This window comes from Dipteris shenzhenensis, chromosome 9, assembly GCF_047967505.1.
Source record: "Dipteris shenzhenensis isolate YYH24624 ecotype China chromosome 9, Dip_SZ_1.0, whole genome shotgun sequence".
Lineage (NCBI taxonomy): Eukaryota > Viridiplantae > Streptophyta > Polypodiopsida > Gleicheniales > Dipteridaceae > Dipteris > Dipteris shenzhenensis.
In genome coordinates this window covers 38010897-38018669 of record NC_141604.1, presented here as the reverse complement: position 1 = coordinate 38018669, position 7773 = coordinate 38010897, and positions in this window count along the sequence as shown.

Below are 7773 nucleotides of genomic sequence, written 5' to 3'. Positions count from 1 at the left end.
CTCTAGCTTGCCCAAACTTGAGCAGTTCCGTTTCTTTCGGATCAATGCTCAGTCATTCTTCTTTTAGTTAAGGTGCGAAGGGTGTAAAGAATCCATTTTCTATTTCATCTCTTACCAATGCAAATATTTTCTTCAAGACTATTAGAATGATTGCAATCGACATTGACACTCAAAACATGCTTATCATTACTGATATAAATTTTGATCCTTAAGAGGATATGCAATTTAGTGCTTCCACAAGCAAGGTAAGTAGGTGGTTGCTTTCATTAACAAGTACATAATTTCTAATCAATAACATGAAAGATACAAATCCACAACTACTTGCAAGAAGAACAAGGCTTTTGATGCCACTTCCATTACCCAAAGCCGCCTATGTGAGAAATAGAGATTTTATTACCATTAGAAGATGCTTGAATCCACGACCCCAATATGATACATGAAATATTGTGTCGATTCGCACATCGATAAGGCAGTGTCTGCATTGACCAAAGAAGAAGCCATGAAATTGTCATTGCTATTATATTGATCCATATATGAAGCTCCAATTCATAATCACAAACACATTGATTCTAAAGAAAGGCATTACTTGCAAAACTGCAACTCAACAAACATTACTTGTGAAACAATCATAGACAAAGAGACCAAACATGAAAGTCTCATAAAATTCGTCTTAAAATATCGTCAATGAGATGAAAGAAAGGAGAAAAAGAAAGCGCATTATCATGATTTTCAAGTACAACATGCATAGAGACCCTGACAATGACTTCAAAGAGCTTATGCTCCTATATTATCCATTCACTAATGATGAAGATGAAGACTTGTGCGAACTTGAACAACTTTCCTAAAATATCAAGGGAAAACCAATGCAGTAAACTACAACTACGACGACTTGCTTGGATTTGACATGTTGTTGGAGGAACTACAACCGCAACAGCAAATGGATCACCAAAACATTGACTACACTGAACATAATGAAAAGCTTTCTTGGGAAACATAAACAACATCATGAAAAACATAAGGCAATATAACTACAACTACAAAGACATAAGTGGATGTAAAATATCAGTACATGCACAATAGCAAACATCAACTACAATGAGCATAGTGAAACACCTTCTTGGCAAAAATAAAAAACATCATGAGAATTGCAATGTGATATAGCTACAGCTAAGGATACACTCTGATTTGTAGACAAGGTGATATGGGCTATACCTTGTGCTCTTCTTATATGTAAGATTGTATGCCCACACAGTTGTAGGAACATCTCATACAAATCACAAAGGTTGGTGTTAACAGTTTTATGCAGGGTTACACCTAGTGCCTCATTGACACGGTTGACACCTTGCACATTTCTACCTTTGTAAAGACACGAGTATTGGTCCTTCACAGTCATTTCACAGCTGCAACTATCATACACTATCACGTCACTGTTGTCCATTGTCATGTACTGTTATTTCAGATCTGCAACTGTCATTCATTATCATTCAATTGGTATTCACTATCATTTCAGAGCTGGAACCACCATTTCAATAGCATCTCACTTTTCGAGCTGCAACTGTCATTCACTGTCATTTCAAAATTTCCATAAAATTTGTGTATTGGAATCGGCTAAGGCAAGGAGATGGAGCTGTGTGGCAAACTTGTGCTTCAAGCTATCTGGCTATGAAGAACAAGAAGCTGCAGGTACTGAGGTCCATATGTAGGTGGCTCATTGGAGCTCTGTGGTTATGTGGTGAAGCAGGAGTTGCAGCAGTGTATGAATTGGCACCAAAGCAGCTATGGAGGGGGAGAAGGAGCAGAAATGGCTAAGGGGTGGATGACGATGCTATGACATAATATTTGCTTCTTGAAGTTTGGTGTGGTGTGACGGTCCAAGACTAGATGACTGGCTCTAAGCAGCCTACCAAGACTAGATGGTAGACCGGTAGTCGCTGGAAGGTCGAGTAGTGAGGTTGAAATAGGAGTTGGCCTTATTCCACAAGGCACTCCAAGTGTCTGAGTGATCGAAAAAATCAATAGAGGATCGAGTTAAATTCCAAGTTGCCACCATAGCCATGGAGGTTATCTCCACTATTGAGTGGGACAAGTGGAAGACAAAGTTTGCCAAACTCTCAGAGGAGAAAGAAAAGCTTGGCAACAAGAACGATGATATTATAGGATGCTATCTGAGAAATAAACTAAGCTAACGAACAATTCAAAGAGGGGATCAATTCACTTCAAGATCAATTGTTCAAAGAGGCAATTGTGCAAGTCCAAATGAAGAATCATGCCTCTTAGATGAAGACAATGACTAGTGAGCTTCTACTCGATTGTGAAAGCTTGAATTTAACAAGAGATCCTCAATTTGGGGATCATTTTGCCATTGGGAGCGATTACCTTCCTTGTGACACAGTTCATTTAGTTGCATTAGGAGATAGCAAAATGGCCTCCTTGAGATGTATCAACACTATGACATGTACATTGAATCTAGCATCTGTTCAAATTGGGTGTCTAACGACTACAAAAATGATTCCTCTTCCACCCATGGCACCACAAGCAATCTTTCCTCTGAAGGCACAAGCTTGATGGTCGCCTATCACCTTCTTTAGGATGACCCCTACGGCAACCACACAGGAATAGTTAGCATCCTTTGCATCAACATTCAACCAACACTAGCAGCTCCATCAAGAGAGCTTGGGAAGCTTGATCAGATCAAGACCAATGGGAGATACATGCTGATTCAAACCACCCTTTAGGCAATTTCAAGGTAGCATGGGCACAACTAGAGAAGTCTTGCTGAATTTAGTGCATGTAGTATCTTTATGGGATTGTCGACCCCAACCTTCCCACCACTAATAGAGCACGATCGAATTCATTGGGAGTAAATTACCCGTTGGTCCATCGTGTCAAAGGACACAAAACGTGAGTTTAGATATTTAGATTTGAAATGTCGTAATTAGAACAATACCTGTGGTGTCCCACTTACAACTACCTACATGCAGGTGAGCAAAGCAAATTAGGATAATAATTTTATATTTATACACAATAATGTATGACGTAATCAGGAGAGGACATATCAGCTAGAAGCAATTGATGCTCTATAGCATCCTTGTGTACTTCACAATGGGAATTCTTCCTCTCCAAGAATGAATTTGAATACCATTTACATAAATTCTTAGTTGTTCTTTCTTGGTTTTTCATAAGAGAATTTGTAATCGATGTATGTTATAATTCATCTTCATTTGTTGAATATGAGAATCAAGGAATGTATTCTTTCAATCGTCTTAATCTATCGTCAAAAGTCTCAGAAGAGAATTGATATGAGAGGATTGTGAGTTAGGATCATGGAAGTTGAGCCTTAGATTGACCATTGTTCCATGCTCATCAATGCCAAGGCTCTTTCAAAATTTGCCATTCTCAATTTGCGATCCTCACCTTCATTTGGTATTTTCTACACAGATGCTTGAGTATTAAAGTTAGAAGTCCTAAAACATTTAGTTGCGTAAAACTTTTGTGAGATACTAAATTAGTAGTCCTAAAATTTATGAGAATTTAAATCACTACCCTTAAAACATTTATGTAGTTGCAGTTCGAGTTCGATTGACACTCGGAGTTTGATTGGAAGTAGACAATCCTCACAATGGATGTTGGATCTAGGTACACATCATCTTTTCTTTTTCAAAGTTATTGTGACATGTCTACTTTAGATTAGATGGTTTTCTCCTCTAGCTTGCCCAAACTTGAGCAGTTCCGTTTCTTTCGGATCAATGCTCAGTCATTCTTCTTTTAGTTAAGGTGCAAAGGGTGTAAAGAATCCATTTTCTATTTCATCTCTTACCAATGCAAATATTTTCTTCAAGATTATTAGAATGATTGCAATCGACATTGACACTCAGAACATGCTTATCATTACTGATATAAATTTTGATCCTTAAGAGGATATGCAATTTAGTGCTTCCACAAGCAAGGTAAGTAGGTGGTTGCCTTCATTAACAAGTACATAATTTCTAATCAATAACATGAAAGATACAAATCCACAACTACTTGCAAGAAGAACAAGGCTTTTGATGCCACTTCCATTACCCAAAGCCGCCTATGTGAGAAATAGAGATTTTATTACCATTAGAAGATGCTTGAATCCACGACCCCAATATGATACATGAAATATTGTGTCAATTCACACATCGATAAGGCAGTGTCTGCATTGACCAAAGAAGCAGCCATGAAATTGTCATTGCTATTATATTGATCCATATATGAAGCTCCAATTCATAATCACAAACACATTGATTCTAAAGAAAGGCATTACTTCAAAATGGCAACTCAACAAACATTACTTGTAAAACAATCATAGACAAAGAGACCAAACATGAAAGTCTCATAAAATTTGTCTTAAAATATCGTCAATGAGATGAAAGAAAGGAGAAAAAGAAAGCGCATTATCATGATTTTCAAGTACAACATGCATAGAGACCCTGACAATGACTTCAAAGAGCTTATGCTCCTATATTATCCATTCACTAATGATGAAGATGAAGACTTGTGCGAACTTGAACAACTTTCCTAAAATATCAAGGGAAAACCAATGCAGTAAACTACAACTACGACGACTTGATTGGATTTGACATGTTGTTGGAGGAACTATAACCACAACAGCAAATGGATCACCAAAACATTGACTACACTGAACATAATGAAAAGCTTTCTTGGGAAACATAAACAACATCATGAAAAACATAAGGCAATATAACTACAACTACAAAGACATAAGTGGATGTAAAATATCAGTACATGCACAATAGCAAACATCAACTACAATGAGCATAGTGAAACACCTTCTTGGCAAAAATAAAAAACATCATGAGAATTGCAATGCGATATAGCTACAGCTAAAGATACACTCTGATTTGTAGACAAGGTGATATGGGCTATACCTTGTGCTCTTCTTATATGTAAGATTGTATGCCCACACAGTTGTAGGAACATCTCATACAAATCACAAAGGTTGGTGTTAGCAGTTTTATGCAGGGTTACACCTAGTGCCTCATTGACATGGTTGACACCTTGCACATTTCTACCTTTGTAAAGACACGAGTATTGGTCCTTCACAGTCATTTCACAACTGCAACTATCATACACTATCACGTCACTGTTGTCCATTGTCATGTACTGCTATTTCAGATCTGCAACTGTCATTCATTATCATTCAATTGGTATTCACTATAATTTCAGAGCTGGAACCACCATTTCAATAGCATCTCACTTTTCGAGCTGCAACTGTCATTCACTGTCATTTCAAAATTTCCATAAAATTTGTGTATTGGAATCGGCTAAGGCAAGGAGATGGAGCTGTGTGGCAAACTTGTGCTTCAAGCTATCTGGCTATGAAGAACAAGAAGCTGCAGGTACTGAGGTCCATATGTAGGTGGCTCATTGGAGCTCTGTGGTTATGTGGTGAAGCAGGAGCTGCAGCAGTGTATGAATTGGCACCAAAGCAGCTATGGAGGGGGAGAAGGAGCAGAAATGGCTAAGGGGTGGATGACGATGCTATGACATAATATTTGCTTCTTGAAGTTTGGTGTGGTGTGACGGTCCTTGCAAAGAAAGAGTGTGGTACTTTAGCTTCACCCTAACCTTTGGCTTGCACTTTATGGTTTGGGAGCTGATCGTGTAACTCACGCCCGTGTCAAGGCTTATGGATCTTTTCAGCTTCTGGAGCTCGTTAGGGGTACAGGTATACCAAGCCCCAGATATGCTGCCAACGAGTAAACAGCCACGATCAGACACACAAGCAGAAATCGGCTTACACTGGTTAAAAGCCATCTCTACCTGCTTAGACTACCACAGAGGTAGTGAAGAAGCTCTATGCAGGGCTGGAGTACTTAAGTATTGACGACTGGTGATTTGACACAAATGGAAGCCCTATGCAGGGCTGGGTACAGAAGCATCAAATGGAATCCCAACGAGCACAAGTGGAATTAAGCTTGCATGCAGCTCCATCTGGTCTTTGCATGGACGAATCAGAAAGAGGGCAACCCACTTGTAATATATCTCCCTTTCCCACAAACATTAATCTCTAAATCTGACACTTAAAATACCTTATTCATTTTCATCCTTTTGTGTTGCAATGTATCTGATTTCAAAAGCAAGAACAGATCTGATTTTGGCCCCACTATACTGTTTTGCAATTCCCAACTTGCAGCTCGACTCCAAATGCTTGATATGTGGATGATTAGAGCTACAAGGCCTGAGCAATGGCTGGTAAATTATTTCATCTTTCAAGTCTTCAGAGACTACACCCCACAAGAATCACAGATTTGGCATGCATCCCAAAAGCTGGAATGCTCTCATCAATCAAATGCAAAGAGCGGCATAGGTCAATGTATACGAGAAGTAACGCCATTGTTGAGTTCACAAGCGTAGAAGCTGAGTTCCAGAAGCTGAGCTCCTGTCTATTCCCAGGGTTCACCTCGTGGTTTGGAGGTTGGGGCTAGGATGGAATAAAAATTGGTCAATACGTGTCTATTCCCATCTTGGGCCAGCTAATTTTTTGAATGGGTCTAGGAACGAAACGATTTTCCAGTGCCAGTCCAATCGTAATCCAATCCGTGTGCAAGGTAGCCATGGCAAAGGCCTGTATTTTGCTAGAGAGGGGACAGAAGACAAAGGATTTGAGGAGCTCAAGTGATGGGAGGAAGAAGGATGCAAACTATGTGGTATTTCATCTAACGTTTCATCTTCCCTATATGCTGAGGTGTCGACCTCCTACGCACCATTGCTTCTCTTTTATATACACGAGTAGCATGACCCGTCTACGACGGATTAAAGACCCGCTCCGCTGGGTCTCAAAGTGAGATTTTAAAATGTTTGTAATTTCTAGCAATAGAATTTCAAGTTTCAAAATCCTCCAGCATAGGCACCACTTGGCTTGGCTCTATGCTCAGTTTTACTGAACTATTCACTTAGAAGAGAGGCAAAGCATTCGCACAACACCCACCCCCCTTCTTGCACACACACAAATGCTCTCTTTCTCTCTCTCTCTCTCTTTCTCTCTTCCTTTGATTGTGTCCCTCATGATGCACATGCACATGCACTAATCTCTCTCTCTCTCTCTCTCTCTATCTATCTATATATATATATATCTCCATTGTAAGTTTGCTAGAATTCTTGGTCAAAGCAAGCAACATCTCAGTTTGTCAAAGGAAAATAAGAGTTCTATGTTGGCAATAATCCATGCACTATCTTAGAACATAATAACGATTGACGCAAAAGGAATGACAACCAAAAAGAGAAATAGCAATTCTATGTTTCTCAACTCGATGGAGCCCATAGCAATATAATAAGACAACCGTTAGGCTGCTAGGCTCCCTATCTCCCCCCCCCCCCTCTCTCTCTCTCTCTCTCTATCCCTATCTCCCCCCGCCCCTCTCTCTCTCTCTCTCTCTCTCTCTCTCTCCCCTCCCTCCCTCCCCCCCCTCTCTCTCTCTCTCTCTCTCCTCCCTCCCCCCCTCTCTCTCTCTCTCTCTATCCCTATCTCCCCCTCTCTCTCTCTCTATCCCTATCTCTCTCTCTCTCTCTCTCTCTCTCTCTCTCTCTCTCTCTTTCTCTCTCCTCCCTCCCCCCCCCCTCTCTCTCTCTCTCTCTCTCTCCCCCCCCCTCTCTCTCTTTCTCTCTCTCTCCTCCCTCCCCCCCTCTCTCTCTATCCCTCTCTCTCTCTCTCTCTCTCTCTCTCTCTCCTCCTCCTCCCCCCTCTCTCTCTATCCCTATCTCCCCTCTCTCTCTCTCTCTCTCTCA